The 22989-nt window shown below is 45.7% G+C and overlaps 1 long non-coding RNA gene across 1 annotated transcript; it reads right to left on the bottom strand.

Annotated features, from left to right (window-relative positions):
• Positions 1-18: 18 nt before the first annotated feature.
• Positions 19-19448, bottom strand: LOC129636631 (uncharacterized). The gene is made up of 2 exons (XR_008707046.1): positions 18939-19448; positions 19-352 (listed from the first exon to the last, which is right to left on the bottom strand). It is a non-coding gene; the product is annotated as an uncharacterized LOC129636631 (long non-coding RNA).
• Positions 19449-22989: the final 3541 nt, after the last annotated feature.

Raw genomic sequence — 22989 nt, 5'->3', positions numbered from 1 at the left:
ATAAGTATTTACTGAAAATACTTTGTATAATAAAAATTTTATTTTGGCTCAATGCAGATAAAAAAGTGTAAGGTGGCTAATAAAAAAAGAAACAACACAAATGCAGTTTTAGGCTGCATTCAGAGAATTATATTTTCTGGAAACTAGACATTGATCAGTTCACCATGCTCTGTACTGGGACGGCCATATTGTATCATAATATCTCCACTTGCTGCACTCCCAGAATTTATCACAATGTGTAAAATGCCTTTATTTGCTCTTTCATTGACTTCTGCTCCACTAGCCAGTATGTTTGTGAGGCCAGAGACGCTGACCTTCCTTATTACTGCGTCACCAGCACCTCATCCAGTACCTGAAACAATGAAAACGTTCAAATAACATTCATTAAATAGGCGAATAACGGATGCTTTACTATACTGCACTTAACTGTGCCTATCTTTCAGTCTAGGATGCACTTACTGGATATATTCTTGGGAAACTTTTCACACATATCAGACCCAGAAGAGAAGGAGAAATAATGAAATGACAAGAAGCCAATTATCAAAATTTCAAAGTTTGGGCTTGATACATATTCACAAATAACTAGGGGACAGCTGCAGGGTGGTGGATTAAAAATTAATTACTTTCACGTGATTAAGGTTGCTCTCTTTCCAAAGGTTGTCATTTAGTTTCTTTTGACAGGACCTTGCCGAGCAGAGGAGAGTAAGATAACTGCTGTGATTGGGCAAAATAAAATATAACAAAGTTACAGCTCTTCTGAGGGCTGGGTGTTCGGGGCTCTATGGGTTCATATTTAAATCAGATTCTGAGCAGATGAAAGGCGTGTACAATAAGTCAGCCTGAAGAGAAAGACAGGCATATGTGCCCCCCTGGGAAACAACTGAGCCTTTAGCAGGTGCCAGGATTTGGGAAAACTGGGGGTGGGGGGGGTGAGGGGGGAAAGGTTGGAAGGGAGGAGGGAAGGAGCCATCAGTCTCTGTACCACTTTCAAGATCCACAGTAAGTGTGTTTCTATAGGTAGATTGCATCTCAGAGGAGCCCTGTAGCTCAAGATAAAGATGTCCATATAAGATGCAAATTAGGACCCCACTGCAGAGGTGCCTGCAAAGAGCTCATAACCTGGGGAGAGGCTTGGAAACAGCCTGAAGAAAGGACAGTTTGGTGAGAGGGAGAAGATCGAATGTCTTTGGCTAAAAGAAAGTTGCTGTCATTGTCCCCGATGGTGATGCTGCTTTATTACCCCTGGGCTCTCTGAGCCACGGGCACAGATGAGAGAGGGCTGGATCTCTTGGCTCGATCATCTAGCACTAGAAGAGGAACACTCCCCTCCTCCAGCCTGCCTGGTTTTAGGACCCCACCCGATTTCCCTTCACGCCTTATATCTCCGCTGCTGGGTCCACTTGCTGCCAGCGTGCAGGTTTCTGTCCACCAGCCTCTGCCTAAGCCATCCTGGACACAAGGAAAGTGTCTTCCCCCCGTCTTCAGATCTAGTGTCTGAATGACAGCTTGTTTGGTACTTTACAACTGACTTCCTTGGGGGCTCAGTCAGTAAACAATCCTCCTGCAATGTGGGAGACCTGGATTCAATCTCTGGGTTGGGAAGATCCCCTGGAGAAGGGCAGGGCAACCCACTCCAGTATTCTTGCCTGGAGAATCCCCATGGACAGAGGACCCTGGCGGGCTGCAGTCCATTGGGTCACACAGAGTCGAACACGACTAAGCAGCTTAACATACAAACACACCTACGTACCATGTGCTGTGTCTCATTTGACCTTCACAACAATCCTTTGGGGAACCCAATGAGAAAGAGAAAAAGCATTAATAACTGTTAAGCATTAACAACTCTGGAGCGTGGCACAGCTGAGCTTGGGTCCTGCTCCCACCTCCTAGCTGTGTAACTTAAGCCTCACCTTTCTGTGCCTCAGTTTCCTGTTCTCAGCCTGACTTTCAGCCCAAAAGGTGATACAGAGTTTGCTTAAGAACTTAGCTATGGAGACTGGCTGCCCAGGTAGAATCTCTGCCACTGAGCAGACATATGACTTTGGGCAAGTTACTGAAGCTCTCTATGCCTCAGGGTCCACATCTGGAAACAGAGGATGATGATATGGCCAACTTGGAGGTTTGCTGTGAGGATTAGAGAAGTAAACACATGTGAAAGACTCTGATGAAAATCTGGCACACTGTTATTATTATATAAGCTTTACTATTAATCTTGCATGCATGCATGCTAAGTCTCTTCAGTGGTGTCCGACTCATTGCAACCCTATGGAATGTAGCCCACCAGGCTCCTCTGTCCATGGGATTCTCCAGGCAAGAATACTGGAATGGGTTGCCCTGTCCTCCTCCAGGGGATCTTATTAGTCTTCAACAACTATTTTTTTTTTTTGTCCTGCTACTAAAAGTAACACATCAGCACTGCAGAAATCTTGGGGGATCTCTAGTTTGCTATTTATATGTAATTATTTTTTAACAAGAGTCTCAGTGAGCACTGCTCTAAAACATTTAGCCAATGCCTCCTCTCCTGTGGTCCTATCCCCCTCCATCCAGGCTGTCCTCATCACTGAGCTGAAAAGCAGAAGTGAGAACTCAAGAGCTGGGCAGGCGAGCACCCCTCCAGCAACCACTTCCCTTCCCCCAATGACAACATTGGCAACAAACAATCAGGAGAGAACAGGATGCAAATTAAGCCCAGAAGTTTCTTCCTTGGAGCTAGTGGCTTATTTATTTTATATGGGTTTTTGTTGTTCTGTTGTCATTTTAATTTGTCCTCTCTGCACCACTCTCCCTCTAGCAAGTAGCCACTCACTTTCAGAATCCAGGAAGATGACAAAGTTCCCATAATGTGTGCTGACCTGGAAAAAGAGAGGAAAAAGGAAACATCCACATGCTTCCAGGTGAGGGAAGGAAATGGGTTCTCCATGGTCTCCCCTCCTGTGGCCTCCCCTACCACACCTGAGAAGCCCCCTCACCCCCTCGACCCAACAAAATGCCAGGCTGCCTTCCCAAAGTCAGACAGGGCCTCTTGGTGCTTCCAGCCACACCCCTTTGAGATACAGGGGGGTGTTTCTCTTAAGTAGCTCAAGTATGAGGAATCGGATAATTTAACATCTAACTTAGGAGTTTTCAAGTGAAGGGGGACACAGTTACCAGTAGGTGGCAAAGACCAGGATGGGTGGTCACCCTGGAAGTCCCCACAGGCTTTGGTCCCAGGTTCCTAATATGCAACTGCTTCGTACCTGGGTCTCCCCACGAGAGCACTAATTCTCAGAGCCAAACTGCCTTTTGAGGCTTCAAGTTGCCCCACCTTTAGTCTCTTCTCCAGATTTTTTCGTGCAATCTTACAATGTTCTAACTACAATGGAAGAAGCAAATATTCATCCAAAACAGAAAAGATGTCCATGTTCCCTCATTAGAGAAGGAAGAAACCTCATTCCATACCAGGCCTACACTCCACACCAGCTTCATTGGTATTTGTTGAATGAATGGTATTAAATTCAAGTAGTTCTTGTGCTAATAAAATAGATAACATTGATTAAGTGCTTTTTCTATGACAGGCGCAAGGCTCAATACTTTAAACATCTTATCTCATTTGATGCTCCTAATAACCCCAGGAGAAGAGACATCCCAAATAACAGATGAGGGAACAGAGACTTAGAAAGGTTGAATAATTATCCAAGGTCATGAAGCTGGTAAGTGGCAATGCTAAAACTCAAGTCCAAGTCTCTCTATCAACAAAATCCCCTTTTTTAACCACTATTAATACAGATAAAGATAATGATAATAATAACACTGTGTGCCAGGCACACTAAGCATTTTACTTACATCTGTAACTATAATACATGTCCATACACTATCACTAGAACATTGGTATTGATTATACCCATCCTACAGGTGAAGAGATTGAGGCACAGAGAGGCTAAATGACATGTCCAGGGTCACATAGCTCCTCAAGTGCCTGAGCTGAGACACAAACCCAAGCAGTCTGGCTTGAGAGGCCCTGTCCTCTACCATCCCTCCTATCTCACTCCTCTATTACTGATCATGATCCAGGACAACAGTTTTGAATGGGAGCTTTTCTTTAGCAGGACTTTGATACTTTCATTCAATGTAAAAACCTATTATTATTTCTTTGACCCTAGACTTCCTGGAAACTGTCAGGGACACAGCAGAAGACACAAGTCTTTCTCCTCCAGAAACTTCCAGTCCCTTCCAGGCTGAGATTCCATGAGTAGTAGGTATTTACCGAGTCCCAGCCAGACACCAGCACTTTGCTAGAGCCTTGTGCTTTCCTGCTTCCTTTGATCTGCACAACCATCCTAGGGTTTTGTGGAGACCCATGCTATCCATTTAATAGGTAAAGAAACAATGACTTCCAGGGGAAAAAGAGATCCCTTAGCTGTTGGCTGTGGCTCCACTTGGCCAGGAATTCTCCCAGGCCCATCCTCAGATCAGTCAGCTTCACATAAGCCAGTAGTATTCACACTTGATTTTTTTCTTAATATTCAGTTCTCATATACACACATACATATACACACTTACAAAAAAGCCTAGCCTATTTAAGAACAAAATATAGAACTGATTGCTGGGTGCAGTGTTTATTCTAATCCGTGCAGGTTCATAAAGTCCACTTTAGACCCAAATAAGGCTGACTCACATATGTAAAAGAAAATCAGTTCCTATTTACAAGCTCCATAAAATCTGCTGCAAATACTTAGGCAGAAAGATGCAGCAAAGGCATTTACAACCTTCCCCACACGTCTCCTTGGCAGGGGTCTGGAGGAGCTTTGGAGAGAGCTGAAAACCCAAAAACTATAAGGCTCAAGTAATCTACAAGGGTAATATATCTTAATTACTAAGTGAACAGGGCAATCTGAGAATACTGTATTCAAATGGATTTTCTTTTGCAAAACCACTGCAAACTATGTCATAAATGATATGTTTAAGGGACCAGACTCATAAATAGACACATATACAGGCTTTTTGTCCCTAAAATGTCCAAGCAGTGTTGTCATTTCTGTGGGCAAACACTATCTCCATGCCCAGTCTGGTGCCACCCAAGCTCATCAGTCATTAAACATCACCTACCAGCCCTCCAGCATCTCTTCCTTGCCCCACCCTGTAGTGTGCATAAGTGGGGAGATAAGAATGGAAACACGGCTTCTGGTTCTCAAGAAATCTGCCACATGACCCATAGGTTATTCAAAGAAGAAATTAGCTGGGGTCTGTTTATAATGGGTCCTGAAAGCCTTTGACTCTGTAGATCACAACAAACTGTGGAAAATTCTTTAAGAGATGGGAATACCAGATCACCATACCTGCCTCCTGAGAAATCTGCATGCAGGTTAAGAAACAACAGTTAAAACCAGACATGGAACAACAGACTGGTTCCAAACTGGGAAAGGAGTACATCAAGTCTGTATATTGTCACCCTGCTCATTTAAGTTATATACAGAGTACATCATGCGAAATGCCAGGCTGGATGAAGCACAAGCTGGAATCAAAATTACCAGGAGAAATATCAATGACCTCAGATATGCAGATGACACCACCCTTATGGCAGAAAGTGAAGAAGAACTAAAGAGCCTCTTGATGAAAGTGAAAGAGGAGAGTGAAAAAGCTAGCTTAAAACTCAACATTCAGAAACCTAAGATCATGGTATCTGGTCCCATCACTTCATGGCAAATAGATGGGGAAACCGTGGAAACAGTGACAGACTTTATTTTGGGAGGCTCCAAAATCACTGCAGATGGTGACTGCAGCCTTGAAATTAAAAGACACTTGCTCCTTGGAAGAAAAGCTATGACCAACCTAGACAGCATATTAAAAAGCAGAGACATTACTTTGCTGAAAAATGTCTGTCTTGTCAAAGCTATGGTTTTTCCAGTAGTCGTGTATGAATGTGAGAATTGGACTGTAAAGAAAGCTGAGCACAGAAGAATGGATGCTTTTGAACTGTGGTGTTGGAGAAGACTCTTGAGAGTCCCTTGCACCACAAGGAGATCAAACCAGTCCATCCTAAAGGAAATCAGTCCTGAATGTTCATTGGAAGGACTGATGCTGAAGCTGAAACTCCAATACTTTGCCACCTGATGTGAAGAACTGACTCATTAGAAAAGACCCTGATGCTGGGAAAGATTGAAGGCAGGAGGAGAAGCGGACAACAGAGGATGAGATAGTTGGATGGCATCACCGACTCAATGGACATGAGTTTGAGCAAGCTCCGGGAGTTGGTGATGGACAGGGAGGCCTGGTGTGCTGCAGTCCTTGGGGTTGCAAAAAATAGGACACAACCAAGTGACTGAACTCAACTGAAAGCCCACTGGAAATGACTGGAGGAGAGAGGAGGTTTGCTGTCAAGAGCAGCATCTTGAGGAACCCAGGTGCAGGGAGCACAGCAGACTCCTCTCTCTCCCTCTGTCTGGAATGTCCCCAATCTTGCTCTCTCAGCTCTCTTCTGAGGCTTCTCTTGCCTCATCTCAGTCCCTCCACCAGCCCCCTCTGCATCCACACAACCAGCAGTGTATAGAATGGGCAGGGCTCTTGATTAGGCTACTAAACCTGCTGCTAAGGAATGAAGAGACTGGCTGAAGCCTAAGAAACTCTCAGAGTCCTCAAAGTCATTACTAACTGCCTTGGAGACTTCCTTGCCGTTTGCTGTGCCCCCAGGGAAGGAGCAGCCTGGCTTATTTTACAAGCGCTTTGAAATCAGTCCTCTGAGTCTGATTCTCCCTGAGGAGAAGGACTCTCTGCCATGGGGCCGCTTTCCAAAGAGAGATCATAAGAAAATCAAGCAGGACCCTGTGGGGCTCCTGGGCATGGACACTTTTCTGTGTCCCCTGTTTCTTGATTGTAGGAAATAGGCTTCAGTCTCCAAGACCTTCCAGAGTTCCAAAGGGCAGTTTCAAACAATTGCTAATCAAGGAAGGGAGGAGATGCCGAAACAAGGGAGGGGCAGTCAAGAGACAATCCCTTCAGTTCAGTTCAGTCGCTCAGCCAGTCGTGTCCAGCTCTTTGCAACTGCATGGACTGCAGCACGCCAGGCCTCCCTTTCCATCACCAACTCCCAGAGTTTACTCAAACTCATGTCCATTGAGTCGGTGATGCCATCCAAACATCTCATCCTCATCCAACCATCTCATCCTCTGCTGTCCCCTTCTCCACCCTCCCTCAATCTTTCCCAGCACTGGGGGCTTTTCAAATAAGTCAGTTCTTCACATCAGGTGGCCAAAGGATTGGAGTTTCAGCTTCACCATCAGTCCTTCCAATGAATATTCAGGACCGATTTCCTTTAGGATGAACTGGTTGTATTTCCTTGCTGTGCAAGGGACTCTCAAGGGTCTTCTCCAACACCACGGCTCAAAAGCATCCATTCTTTGGTGCTCAGCTTTCTTTACTGTCCAACTCTCACATCCATACATGACCACTGGAAAAACCATAGCTTTGACTAGATGGACATTTATTAGCAAAGTAATGTCTCTGCTTTTTAATATGCTGTCTAGGTTGGTCATAACTTTTTTTTTTCCCCCCAAGGAGCAGCCATCTTTTAATTTCATAGCTGCAGTCACCATCTGCAGTGATTTTGGAGCCCCCCAAAATAAAGTCTGTCACTGTTTCCACTCTTTCCCCATCTATTTGCCATGAAGTGATGGGACCAGATGCCATGATCTTAGTTTTCTGAATGTTAACTTTTAAGCCAACTTTTTCACTCTCCTCTTTCACTTTCATCAAGAGGCTCTTTAGTTCTTTCTTTTCTGCCATAGGAGTGGTATCATCTGCCTATCTGATAATAGAGAAGCCTTAGGACAAGACCCTGATTCCACTTCAAGGGATACACATAACAATGTCTTTGAACTCTTCTGCAGAACTAAAACCCCCAACAAATGGATGATGTTAAATATTTGAGGAAGTATTCTACATTCCAGAAAGAAGGTCACAGTTTGATAATTCTGAGAATCACAGACATTCCTCAGAATGCTGAAACCAGATTAAAGGGACACAGGCTCCATACACACCCTGATCCCCATCAGCAAGCCTACTCTTGAACCACTGCTATAAAACTCCTCACCAAATCCTCCTGGGTTGGCACACAGTTTTTGAGGGCATGACCCCATTGTTTTCCCCTTTGCATGGAAAAGCAACAAAGCTATTCCTTTCTATTTGATCCAAAACTCTTTTTCTAAGATTTGACTTGGCACCGGTACACAGAGGTCAAGTTTTCAGCATCAAAACTTTCTGAGGCGTCCCACATATGTGGAGGTCAGAGCTCCAGGAACTATACCTCCCAGGACACAGAAAAGAGGAAAAGGCCTCCCCAGGGCCTGTATCCCTGAGCCTGCAGGAGACAACACAGCCATTCCACAGAACTTACTGACCTACAATATTCTCCATTCTACCAGCATTAATGGAGAGCCTACAGCAAACCCTTGAGAGTCATTTGGATAGCAAGGAGGTCAAACCAGTCAATCTTAAAGGAAATCAACCCTGAATATTCATTGGAGGGACTGAAGCTGAAGCTCAAATACTTTGGCCACCTGAGGCAAAGAGCCAACTCATTGGAAAAGACAATGATGCAGGAAAGATTGAAGGCAAAAGGAAGAGAGGGTAGCAGAGGATAAGTTGGTTGGATGGCATCACCAACTCAATGGGCATGAGTCCAAGCAAACTCTTGAAGATAGTGAAGGACGGGAAGACTGGTGTGCTGCAATTCATGGGGTTGCAAAGAGTCAGACATTACTTAGCAACTGAGCCAACAAAAACAGCAATCAAGCCTAGCAAGTGTGGTGGTAGGAGAGGCGGGAAAGGGGGGAACCCAGATTTAGGAAACAAGGTCACCAACCTCAAGGAGCCTGAATTCTACCAAAGAGGACAGATATGCCCATGCTGCTGCTGCTAAGTCGCTTCAGTCATGTCCAACTCTGTGCGACCCCATAAATGGCAGCCCACCAGGCTCCCCCGTCCCTGGGATTCTCCAGGCAAGAACACTGGAATGGGTTGCCATTTCCTTCTCCAATGCATGAAAGTGAAGTCGCTCAGTCATGTCCGACTCTTAGCGACCCCATGGACTGCAGCCTACCAGGCTCCTCCGTCCATGGGATTTTCCAGGCAAGAGTACTAGAATGGGGTGCCATCACCTTCTCCAGATATGCCCATAACCAACCCTAATAAAAGGCAAAGGTAGAACAGGCCTCTAATGAAGAAAGGAAACTAGACTTTGCTAAAAGACAACTCTATGCAGGTATTTGAACCTCACATTCTTCCTGAAAGACCAAGGGATTCCAGGGCTCAGTGAAGCTGAGAAACTTTCCCACAGTCTCACTGCTAGTTGCGGGATTGAACCCTGCTCTTTCCGTAATGCTGAGAGGCTTCCTCCAAGAACACTGCAGTGCCCGAGAGAGATGCTGAAAATGTGAAGAATGCAAATGGAACTGGGGAAATCACCAACAGCCATGCTGGGAGTGTTATTATGTAAAATTAAATTGCTGTTGTACTTTTGCAATCAACAATGTTGGGGAGGGGGGGTAGACTTTAGATGATTTGTTTGAAGTAGCCACAATGAGAGATTGATGATAATGAAGACAGATGTAAAAAGTACCGAGACCCCAAAATAGCACTAAATAAGCCCCCTTAGTATAGAAGCAACAAGACCCACATACCCCAGTCAGTCTTATATTGCAATGTTATATGGTAATTAGTGTTCCTAATGATACCTCTGGGTTATCAAGAAAAGGATAAATTACCTTGCCATGTTGTCTAAGTGAATAGAATGCACGGTCAGGATGCTATTGATACTGCATCTGTCTTGGCCAGGCTGTGCGATCTTGGAAAAGTCAGTGAACCCCTCTGGACTTCAGTCATCTCACTGATGAAATGGGGATTGTGTCAACTCTAAGTCTTTCATGCAAACAAAGAGATCCTGGAGAGAGTAACTATTCCCACCCATCCCACTCCAACAGTACCAGCAGCCCTCATGGGGTTCTTCCCATGGACCATCTAATTCATATATGGTCATTTATGCCAAAGGTACCATCTCGTGTCCTCTCTGCTCATATCCCTATGAGTTCTTTTCTTCATAGCAGCTCTACTTTTTCCCAGATTGTCACTGGGGATAACATGACTATATTCATTTTAAAACCAGGGGGCACTTTGCTACTTATGGAAAAGAAAAATGATTTATATGGCAGAATTATTTTTACATAGGATTTTTAAGGGCATAAGTTACACTGTTCAGATGCTAAGCTACCTTTGCCATCTATAGGCAGCACAGGTCCCTTCATTCCCCTAAAAATCAAAATGTGTTTCAGAGAAACTGCTGATGTCCTGGCTTCTACACTGGAGTATGCTGAGTCTGAATGCAGACCTGGAAGAGATGTCTCTGCTCTGCTGGAAGCCTTGGTAGGGCTGAGGTTTGAGGTACATTCTATAACCCTATCTCACGCTCAAGGGTCAAAACCAGTCTAGGTCAGAGAAGGAAACGTGAGGCTGTCAGCCCCCAGGTTCATTCACGTCCAGCTCTTGAAGTTACAGCATTAGAGGTCCAGTCCTGGAAGCCTTGTTCTTTAACTTCCAGAGCACACTGTATAAAACCAAATACCCTGGGGGGAGATAAGACCGTAATCCCTGGATGGTAAATAAATTTTATCTTAACTACCAACTTTGATCAATTGGTAATGACTGCCTGGAGTATTCTATTGAGAAAGAGTGTAAAACTGTTCCCCAGGGGGGTATTCAAAATATTTAACAACCCACCAATCAGCTCTTCTTGGCCCCCTGATAGTTTGGATGTTAACTCTTCAGTTGCTAGGTCAGTTATGGGAGGTCCAAGCAAATAATCTCAGTTCAGTTCAGTTGCTCAGTCATGTCCGACTCTTTGCGACCCCATGAATCGCAGCACGCCAGGCCTCCCTGTCCATCACCATCTCCTGGAGTTCACTCAAATTCACGTCAATCGAGTCAGTGATGCCATCCAGCCATCTCATCCTCTGTCATCCCCTTTTCCTCCAGCAGCAGCTATTTACCAACTGATGCAGAAGATGATTACATATAAAGTATGATTACAGGTAAAGTATTACATGTAAAGCATCAGCTCTGGCTGTCCATCAGGTTCATGGGAACTGGGCAGCAATAGATTAGCAGTGTCAGCCTTACACAGAGACAAAGAACATAGCACCTTGTCAAACATTTTCTCTCCCTGTCTGCCAACTTGACCCTCTAAAGAATCCACGTTGTCCTTGGTGGGTCATGGGACCAGAAACTCCTCTGTTGTAAGCACTGTAAATTTGACTGGTTGCAAATCGAGAGGGTGAACCTCAGATATATTCATACTGGATATGGGTACATTGATTTGTTTTCCATTCAATAAACTACCATTGATGTGAAACCAGAACATTCATTGATAATTTTGTTGGACTATACCTTAGAAAGCTAACAATGATAGAATTGCTTCTATTCAGCAGCAATTAAAATTATGGGTAAGATGAAGCCTATGGATCTGACACAGATGGTAGCTTTCAGACCCTAGGAGCCCTGGAAAGGTAGTCAAGTTCTTCTGGCCTTTCTTGAGTGCTTCCAGGTTGGAAGCTATTGCTAAAAACCTTAGGTGGAGAGCAATTCAGGGTTACCTTGAAGGTGGGACACCTGGTCTGACAGGCAGAGCAGATTACTCTTCAGCCATAGAGGATATCTAGGGATAAGGGTCTAAATCTCTTGCATATCCCAGTGTGCATCAGAAACACCTGGGACTATGTTAAAATGCAGATTTATGGGCCAGAAATAAAAGATTCTAGCTCAACAGAAGTCTGCACTTTAAAGAATTTCCACTTGACTCTGTTGCAGGTTGTAGATCCCATTTGGAAAAAACTCAATGGGAGTGAGAGCCCAAGAGGCTTCTGAGGGTGATGGAAACTGACAGTAAAAGAGAGGAAAAAGATATCAAGGGGACGTGGGGCAGCTGACATACCCTGCACCCACTCTGGCCTTCCTGACACATGGTTAGATCCTGCCTTCACCAGAACAATGAATGGGGTTCATTGACTGATGCAGAGTGACAAGTGCTTGCTGCACATTCATCATTTTGAATCTCACTGCAGCAGAAACCTACGTAGTGGACACTCCCACCATCACTCCAATTTTCAGGTGACAAAACTAGGCCCAGGCCACCCAGCTTGAAGGCAGTGAAGCCGGGGCTTGTAACCGGTCAGCCTATCTCCAGGGCCTGGATACTCGTGGCCCACCGGGACTGCTGAGGTACATGAACAGTTCTGGTATACCTGAGACAATAGCCGGCAAGATCCTCGTAGACGAGCTGGAATACAAATACAACTATTAACTCTCCTCAATTTATAGTGACTAGAACTGGGGAAAAAAGGGCAGAAAGTAAAACTGACAGGAGCTCAAGCTGCACGTGATAAATTTCCTTATAATTAAAATACAACTGAAGAGTCTTATCTCCTTGACCAAATTTAGATTTACAAAATTGACCCTGAGAAAACTGGACCCGAAAAGAATAAAATTATTATGGCAAGAACTAACATTTGAAATGGTCCAAAAAAACACCTGCATAATAAATCAAATATGTATTTATTGTACAATATATTGGAAATAGAACTTCTCATAATGAAATGGAAATGAAAGCCAAATTATTGGAAATTTTTAGATATTACCGGATAGCGAAAGATGATCAAGAAGCTAAATTTGGGGAATTTCCTAGCAGTCCAGTAGTTAGGACTCCACACTCTCAGTGTCAAGGGCCTGGGTTCGATCTTTGATGATGGACCTAAGATTATATGAGACACAGAGTGTGGACAAAAATAGTTTTTTTTTTAAATTCCGATTAAAATGATCTTATTTATAAACATGGAATCAAAATGTCCTTTGGGGGTCAAAATAGCAAGAATGAGCATTCAATAGGTCACATTGGGCTGTAGTTATACATGGTGCCTATCACTTGGGCAGCCACCCTCCCTCACAGTCAGGATTTGTAGAATAATCAGGACACAAAAATCCTGTGTCCATCGGTAGAGGAGAGCATGTCCCCCACATTCCTCCAGCAACAATGTGCTGTTCACTTTCCAAGGGAAACCAAGACAAGAATCACTGCTGAACTGACACCGTGTTTACATTCTTGATGCGCGTACACAACAACCCCCTCGAGGACAGGAAGAAGACTTTGAGAAACACTGCTTTAAAGACTGAGACCTTCCCCTACCTTGGCATCTCTCTATCCCACTCTCCCCACCCTGAGTATTTAACACCTGCACCCCACTCTTCAGCTATTGCTCTAGTCTACACCATCGCCATCACTTATCTGGACCACGGCACTAACCTCACCCAGCCTCCTATTCTCATTGTTGCCTCCTTCCCATCATTCTTCATCCTGTAGCTGGAGAGATCTCTCAAAAATATAAGTCAAATTATGTTCCTCTACTTAGAGCCATTCAGTGGTTCCCTGTTGCACTTAGAATAAACCATAAAATCCTTATCCTTTTTTATGAAACCCTTTACATTCTGACCCTGCCTGCTTCACCAGATATATCTGTACCACCCGCCCATCTCCCACCTCACTCCCCCCACACTACCTGGCTTTTCTTTCTTCCAGTTAATCCCCACCATGGACCCTTTGCATTAGCAGTTTTCTCTAGCTAGGGCACTCTGTTCTCTGAAAGATCCTGCGGGCTCCTTCTTGACTTTCAGATCTCGGCTTCAGTGTCACGTCCTTGGAGAGCCTTTTCTGACCTCCCCCAGCCCAAGATACCACAGTCACTATTGTTTCACCCTAGTTCAATTATCTTCATTCGTGCCGCATCTCCTGCTTTGAGTTGTGTGTTCATTTTTGTTGGATCCGTCCATTATGTGGTTAGGTTCCATAAAGGCCAGAACTGATTTACCTTGTTCACTATATGTAAGCACCCAACATGTATCTATGGATACAGTGAATGAATAGACAGATGAATGAATAAGTAAATGAAAAAATGAAGTAACTCAAGGCTATGGAAAGTTTAGGAGCTGGTGTGCTGGGAATACCCAGAGAAATGAAAGTAAGGTGATCTTCCTTCTCTCAGCCCAAAGCCTGGCTGAAGTCCCTCCACCTTTCCTTTAGGAAGCCTGCCCCATCCTCCTATGAGTTTCTATGTCAGTAATGGGCATTTATGGCTCACCCTTGATTCCAGAGTGAAATCACCTCCATCATCATACTGTATTATATTCCATGTGATATTGCTCCATCTCATGGCTTTGGATCTCCCCAACAAGTGTAAATCCCTTGTAATTTTTGGTGACCTTTGGATCCTAGTGGACACCCAATAAATATTTCACAAACCATAGAAGGTCAAGGTTGGGAGTGATCTTAGAGATCATCTTCTGGAGGTTTCTGTGTGGAGGTAACAGAGCTGAGACCAAGAGACATAAAGTGACTGCCCAAGGTTGCATGACCAGCCAGACACAGGATGGCTCCTCGAACCTGGATGTCCTGTTTCCCAGGCCAGGATCTTTTCCACTGTATCAGTGGACCATTAGGAATGCAGATTCCTGGGCACCCACTCAGATCTGGGATAGGGCCCAGAATCAGGTGCCCAAAGTGACTAGGAAATCCCAAAGGCAGTGCTGCTTCTGTGACTTGATGCTGTGCAGTGCTTAGTTTGGAGAAGGCAATGGCACCCCACTCCAGTACTCTTGCCTGGAAAATCCCATGGACAGAGGAGCCTGGTAGGCTGCAGTCCATGAGGTCGCTAAGAGTCGGACACAACTGAGCAACTTCACTTTCACTTTTCTCTTTCATGCATTGGAAAAGGAAATGGCAACCCACTCCAGTGTTCTTGCCTGGAGAATCCCAGGGACAGGGGAGCCTGGTGGGCTGCCGTCTATGGGGTCACACAGAGTCAGACACGAGTGAAGTGACTTAGCAGCAGCAGCAGTGTTTAGTTGCTTAGTAACGTCCAGCTCTTTGCAACCCCATGGATGGCGGCCCTCCAGGATCCATGGGGACTCTGCAGGCAAGAATACTGGAGTGGGTTGCCAGGCTCTCCTCCAGAGTTTGTTCCCAACCCAGGGATCAAATCCAGGTCTCCTGCATTGTAGGAGATTCTTTACTAATTGAGCCACCAGGGAAGCCCAACTTCATGTTACGTGAGACCATATGAACTGGCTGACATTCAGGAGCTCTTGAAATACAAAATGGCAATTTCATATGTTTTGAGCTAATAATAGGCATCATGTGAAATGTCGAGCTAGATGAAGCACAAGCTGGAATCCAGATACCAGGAGAAATATCAATAAACTCAGATATGCAGATGACACCACCCTTATGGCAGAAAGCAAAGAGGAATTAAAAGACTTCTTGATGAAAGTGAAAGAGGAAAGTGGAAAAGTTGGCTTTAAAACTCAACATTCAAAAAACTAAGATCATGGCATCTGGTCCCATCACTTCATGGCAAATAAATGGGGAAACAATGGAAACAGTGGCAGACTTTATTTTCTTGGGCTCCAAAATCACTGAAGATGGTGACTGCAGCCATGAAATTAAAAGACACTTGCTTCTTTGAAGAAAGGCTATGACCAACCTAGATAGCATATTAAAAAGCAGAGACATTACTTTGCCAGAAAAGGTCCGTCTAGTCAAGGCTATGATTTTTCCAGTAGTCATGTATGGATGTGAGAGTTGGACCATAAAGAAAGCTGGGCACCGAAGAATGAATGCCTTTGAACTGGGGTCTTGAGAGTCCCTTGGACAGCAAGGAGATCAAACCAGTCAATCCTCAAGGAAATCAGTTCTAAATATTCATTCGAAGAACTGACGCTGAAGCGGAAGCTCCAATACTTTGGCCACCTGATGTGAAGAGCTGGCTCATTTGAAAAGATCCTGATGAAGATTGAAGGCAGAAGGAGAAGGGGACAACAGAGGATGAGATGGTTGGATGGCATCACCGACCTGATGGACATGAATTTGAACAAGCTCTGGGAGTTGGTGATGGACAGGGAAGCCTGGCGTGCTGCAGTCCATGGAGTTACAAAGAGTCAGACACAACTGAACTGAACTGAATAATAATCTCTTGGGTATAAGGTGTTCCTTGTAACCAAGGAAAAGACCCTGAGGACAGATAATCGCTCTCTAAGGGAGGAAAAAACAAAAACGAAAAACTGAAAGCCTGAGGAGGAGGATAATAAATAGATTCTCTGAAGTGGAAATTTCAAGTAGAACAGGGAGACCTTCCCTTCCTGGACCAAAAGCTACCCTGAGGTGCCAGGGGGGCAGTGTGGGTATCACTGGCCATATCAAGTCTTCATCCCCGAAAACATCATACACAGTAAGGCAAGTCTTTAAAGGTGATGTGTATTGAGGGGGTCCTCTCACCAAGGGCCACTTCTGGCCCTTTATACAGACCACCTCATCCTCACAGCAGCCTAAGTCTGTACTGTCAGCGTTCCTATTTTACAGATGAGGAAACCCAGGCAGGGAGCAGGCAAGGACCTAGCCCAAGGTCGAGGATGAGAAAGTGATGGAGACCTTGGTCTCACCCACTGCTCTGTTTTGAAGATGGTCCAGGGAAAGTCATAGGGCCATTCAGCACGGACTTTGAAAAACCACCTCCAGCATGGAGTGGACAGTTGACTAAAGGACCTTTGAGGCAACTTCTTAGCCTGGGGTTTTCGGATTCCAGGATTCTGAGTGTGGTGTTTGGAAGAGGGGGTTCACCACAGGTTCTTTTCCCCCAAGCACTCTCCTCCGTCCCCTCTTTCTCTTGCCTCCTGGCCAGGTATACACTGTTGCTGGGGGGAGGATGTACGGGGGTGGGCCCAGGAGTTCAGGATTACAATCTGCTATTTCCACCTGATATCCCCTGGGCACTCATTTATCCACAGGAAATGCTGTGTCTTACAAACTGCTCTCAACACCACAGAAGCAGGCATACTCCCCGCCCAACACCACTCTAAAGACAAAGAAACTAAGTCACCGGAGAGAGGCCTGGCCTCAGCTGGCCAGTGACAGGGCCAGGACAGGAACCTGGGTCTGTCTGAGTCCAGAAATCTGTGCTCTCTTCAAAAAACCCCAGAATGCCCATGAAAGGCGGCTACAAAACACAGCTGTCTCTTCCCTGTTCTTCTCCAGATGTTAACGTGGCCTGAGAGCCAAGTGGAGCTAAGTGGGAGGGAAGGAGTCTAAATTCTTGGTTCTGACTGCAAATGGCACGTGCCTCCCGCAGCCCAAGTCCTCACATCAGAGAAGCTGGCAGCCCACATATGCTTATCCCAGGTGGTGCCACGTACACGCCCCACACAAAGCAGGGGGTGGGATACGGGACGTGGCTTTTCTTACTGTGTTGATCAACAAGCTTGATCACAAGAGTCTGTAATGATAATCTGACAACAGTAAACAAAAGGAAGTTGGGTCGCTCCCTAAGCATTTAAAGTCTAGCCCTGGTCCAACGCTTGCAGTCTTCTTCTCTTCAGGTGAGGTCGGTGGGAGCCTGTGACGAGCTGTCAGCTCCCTCAGAGAGGGGTGAAAAACGCCTCCCCACAAGGTTCACCCCCGGGAGCTGCCACCTCCCCAGCAGCCCAGCTCCGGTTCTGGCAGGGACAGGTGCTGCTTCCTTTATTTTGCCTGATAATGCTGTCAGTTCCCTTGTGGGTTCCTTTGGCTGGTTTTTGTTTTTTATGCTATGGGAGTTCTCAATTAGCCTCTCTCCTCCACCATCTGCTGATGACAATGTTGGCGTTCGTGACAGCAGCAACAGAGGCTCCGTCCCGTCTGGGCTCTGAAACAGCGAGAGGGGACTCAGAGCTGAAGCAGCGAGAGGGGACTCAGAGCTGAAGCAGCGAGGGGGACTCAGAGCTGAAGCAGCGAGAGGGGACTCAGAGCTGAAGCAGCGAGGGGGACTCAGAGCTGAAGCAGCGAGAGGGGACTCAGAGCTGAAGCAGCGAGGGGGACTCAGAGCTGAAGCAGCGAGGGGGACTCAGAGCTGAAGCAGCGAGAGGGGACTCAGAGCTGAAGCAGCGAGAGGGGACTCAGAGCTGAAGCAGCGAGGGGGACTCAGAGCTGAAGCAGCGAGAGGGGACTCAGAGCTGAAGCAGCGAGAAGGGACTCAGAGCCTGGCTCCAGACCAGAGTCGATGCTCCCCCACTGTGGGCAGACCAGAGATGACAGAGATGGGGAGGGGCTGCGTTTCCTCTTAGAAGAGCAAATCAAATGAAACAATTCCACTCCTAAGTGTTTACCTAAGAGAAACAAATGTATGTCCACAGGAGCCCTTGTACACAAATATCCACAGCACTTTTCTTTTTAACCACCTAAAACTGGAAATAACCCAAATGTCCATCAGCTGGTGGGTGGATTAACAAAGATACATCCATACAATGGACTGCTACTTGGCAGTAAACAAATTTCCAACACACACAACAGGATTGAACCTCAAAAAGCATTATGCTAAGGGGAGGAAACCAAAGACACAAAAGACTACTTACTGTCAATTCTATTGATGTGAATCTCTAGAAAAGGCAAAGCTATAGTTAAAGAAAAATAAACCACTGGTTGCCAAGGGTTGGGAGCTGGGGAAACAGATTGACTACAAAGGGTTATGAGTGACCTTCGGGGCTGATGGAAATGTCCTATATCTTGATTGTTCTACTGGTTAGTAAGCATATACATTCATCAAAACTCATTCAACTGCACTCTTAAAATGACCAAATTTTATTGCATGTAAACCCTACTTCAAGAATACTGTTGTGTTTTTTTTTTTTTTTTCAATTAAACAGGTTATTTTTAAACCACAAGATGTTTCAGAGCCTTTGGTACACTGATGTACATTTTCAATCTTCAGGAAAGAGCTGCAGATATGGCCAAGGTTTTTTAAATTCACTTGACAAAAGATTTAATCAAAAGTTTTACAGAACATTAGTTAAAATCTTGAGGAAACAGGTAGAGAAAATTGCATTAGAAAATTACCAACCTGGATAAAGCATTGCCCTCTCTTCACTATCATCTTTAAAAACTCAAACCCCCTTGAGAAAAAGAATACATTCAGCAGGACATCTTCATGGGCTTCCTGGTTAAGTAGGCAATTTCCTGCAGGTTGAACACCAGGTATTATTAGCGTAAGTTCACTGGGTGAGGGAGAGGGTCCTGGGAGGGGAAGCAGGAGCCAGAAGCCTGACTGGGTGGGTGCCCTGTATGCTGTGGCCATCCATTCATCCATCATTCACCCTGTGAGACACTCTGCCATGCGTCAGAGAAGCAGTCAGATAAGGTGCCCACCCTCTAGTAGCCCACAGCCTTGCTACTCCTATTGAGAGCTGTCTGTCCCCAAGTTCCAGCACCCATGAGACCCTCTCATCCATGATTTTCTTCTGGGACTTCTATTAGTAACTGCCTTTTTCTAGTAGGAGGGGGGGTTCACCTTCCTGCCCACCTCCAACTGCCCTGATCACCAACTCTAACAAATGGGTCACCCCAAGCTCCCTGATCACCACAAGGGATTTAGCACTGGCCCTGGAAAGCTCAATGGCACCCCACTCCAGTACTCTTGCCTGGAAAATCCCATGGACAGAGGAGCCTGGTAGTCTGCAGTCCATGGGGTCGTGAAGAGTCGGACATGACTGAGCGACTTCACTTTTACTTTTCACTTTCATGCATCGGAGAAGGAAATGGCAACCCACTCCAGTGTTCTTGCCTGCAGAATCCCAAGGACGGGGGAGCCTGGTGGGGTGCCGTCCATGGGGTTGCACAGAGTCGGACACAACTGAATCGACTTAGCAGCCGCAGCAGCAGCAGCAGCAGCTGGAAAGCTCTGGCAGGTGGCAGTAAAGGGAGAGAGTCTTACAGCTCATTACATCTCAAGCCACATGCAAATTCTTCCTACCCCTCCATAAGCCTACCTGTTGCTCTGAACCAGAAAAACCAGATGAGAGAGAGCATTGTGGAGACAGCTGCATGGAACAGGGGTTCCCAACCCCCAGGCCATGGACCAATATCAGTTGATGGCCTGTTAGGAACCGAGTCACACAGCAGATTAGGGTTAGGTTTAGGGTGTGTTTGAGACAGCGTCAAATCTCCACAGATTAAAGTCAAAGCGGAATATCCTGAGCTTGCCACAAAAGCACTGAAAAGCCTGCTTCCACTTCCAACATCCGATTTTTGTGAAGCAGGGCTTTCTGCAGTGACAGCAATGAGATTACAGAGTAGCCTGTACATAGCAACACCCTTCAGGTGTCACTGTCTCCCATCACCCCAGATGGGACCATTTAGCTGCCCGAAAACAAGCTCAGGGCTCCCCCTGATTCTGCATTATGATGAATTGCATCATTATTTCATTATCTATCACAATGTAATAATAAGAGAAGTAAAGTACACAACAAATGCAACGCACTTGAACCATCCCCAAACTATCCCAACCTCACCCCACCCGGCCCAGTCCATGGAAAAATTTTCTTCCATGACACTGGTCCCTGGTGCCAACAAGGTTGGGGACTGCTGGCATAGAACATGCCTACTTTGCTAAGTGGATGAAGAGCCCTGGTACAGCAAGCTCTTCTGTCTCCCTTCTGCCTCTCAGGGCTCCCTGACATGACTACGTGGTTCCTGCCCAGAAACTCTAGGGAAGCAAAGCTCAGACCCAAGACCGGGACCCTAGTCTGCTCTTTCTAGAAATAGCTCCTAATTCCTGCACTATACTGTTTCCTCCCCACTCCTCACCTAGGAAAGAAGGCAGACCCAGGAGTGTACAAGATTCTCCTCGCCTTTTTCTGTATTCCATGCACCTTGCTTTTCATCCAGTCACACACACACACACAAAGACGACAACCCTAAACCACCAAGGCTTAGAGACAGAAGTGCCTGGGAGATGGAACCAGAATTGGTAACACACGACTGCCCTGATCTACAGCTCCCCTACTGCTCAGGGTCTAGAGAGGGTACCCAGAGCCCCAGGAACACGCTCTGGAAACAAACAGAATCTTGGAAACATGCTCTGCTGAAGGGAAATGGTCAGACGTTTTGGCTGCCCATCACTTTCTACACTGCGTTCTTGGGTAAGAAAGCACCATTTCCTCTACAGGAACCTGGAGTCATGCACACTCCGCTAGGCTCCAGGCTACTGGACCTTGCACAGGTGACCCCAGCTCCATCAGGAGATGCACCCACACCAGACCTCACCCAGGACCTGGGGACGCAAGGTCTCCAGAATGGCAGCGGGACTCCAGTCTCTAGCAGCAGGGTAAACCCCATGTCCACCTGTGTCCAGCACACATGCCTCTGTCCTCACCAGGCTGTTGGAAACCACAGGTCTCCTAGTTTTCCTGGAGATATTGGTTTTCCAAGGCTGATTCTTCAGTCTTCCTATCGTTCCCCCTTTAATATCTTTTTAATAACTTCCATTGCTGCTACACGATCATTACACTGTGCATGCACAATACCCATTGCCTCTAAACTAGCAGTGGTCAGACTTTTTGCTCAAGACCACGTCACACTTTAAAAATTAAGGATCCTCAAGAGCTTTTGCTTATTCCATTACATCTATTGGTATTTACTGCATTAGAAATTAAAAGTGAGACTTTTTAAAAAGATATTAATGATTTTAAAATAATAATGAAGTTATTGCAGTGAAAGTGAAGTCGCTGAGTCATGTCTGACTCTTTGCAACCCCATGGACTGTAGCCTACCAGGCTTCTCCGTCCATGGGATTTCCAGGGCAAGAGTACCAGAGTGGGTTGCCAGTTCCTTCTCCAAATTTACAACATGTTAACATAAATTAGGTGTTTTATAAAAACTGTATTTTCCCCCCAAAATTTAGTGATATGAAACGGCATTGTTTTCTGAGTTTGCAGGTCTCGGTAATGGCTGGCTTCATAGAAGACAGCTTATCATCTCTCTGCTTCTCCCTTCAATCTGTTTTGATACCACATACCATGTAGATTTTGGATAACTCCATTGCACATTTATGACAAAGACTGAAAAAGACAAATACCTCCCTGTTATCACAAGAACACATGTGAGCTCACATATCCCTCTGAAAGGATCTCTGAAACCCATGGGAGTTCCCAGAGCACGCTTTGAGAATCACTAGTTTAAGCCTATCAGATCTACTTATGGGACTGACTTGCTGGCTAAGGATCCACACTAGATCTTGTGAGGGAAATGACCCCGGTCCTCTGTTACTGGTGAGAAGAGTGGGAGAGGCAGCAGCTAACCAATGGGACCAAAAACAGAGCAGTCGCTACCATCTCCCCAGCAAGGTCACACGTTCCATGAGGGCAGGCTTGGATTCTATTTTGTTCACTGCTCCATCCACAGATAGGAGAACTTCTGATAGGCACTCAATAAACATGTGTTGAGAGAATGAATCAAATAAATGCATGTGTATACATATTTTGAAAGTGAAGGGTTAGTTGCTTAATCGTGTCGCTTTGCGACCCCATAGACTGTAGCCCACCAGGCTTCTCTATCCACGGAATTCTCCAAGCAAGAATACCAGAATGGGTAGCCATTCCCTTCTCCAGGGGATCTTCCCTGACTCGGGGGTATATTTTAAGGAATCTGCTAAAAAAAAATTAAGAAAGAAAACAGAAAAGCCTAGCTGCCCTAGGTGATAAACCTCACCCCTAGGAACACGCAGGTTTCCAGAATCACAACTAGACAGGAAGCACCGTGATAGCCGACGCTGTGACTCGTCTGTGTCACCCTAGCACTTCACGGGAGGTCACCACCTCAGAGGTGCTCGGGGCAGCGGCACAAATGACCACACAGTGGAGACGTGACCGTCTGGTGTGGCAGGTGTCTGCTGCTCATATTATGTCACTGTAAGGCTTTTCACGGATATCTCCTGGAGGCTGATGCATCAAAACCATAGCATCAGTGAGGAGGCCAAGGAATTAACTGCCCCAGTCATCTTCAATTTCTTTCTTCATAACAGAATAGTTATCTCAGATGGCATTTTCCACTGCATGCCGCAGGAGAAGTGGGGCTGCTCCAGATGAGGTGGTGCTCCGTAGAATCAACCTCTTCAT

This window comes from Bubalus kerabau, chromosome 22 (genome assembly GCF_029407905.1).
Source record: "Bubalus kerabau isolate K-KA32 ecotype Philippines breed swamp buffalo chromosome 22, PCC_UOA_SB_1v2, whole genome shotgun sequence".
In the NCBI taxonomy this organism is placed as follows: domain Eukaryota; kingdom Metazoa; phylum Chordata; class Mammalia; order Artiodactyla; family Bovidae; genus Bubalus; species Bubalus kerabau.
The sequence above is the reverse complement of the archived record's forward strand: the minus strand, read 5'-3'. Positions and strand labels throughout refer to the sequence as shown.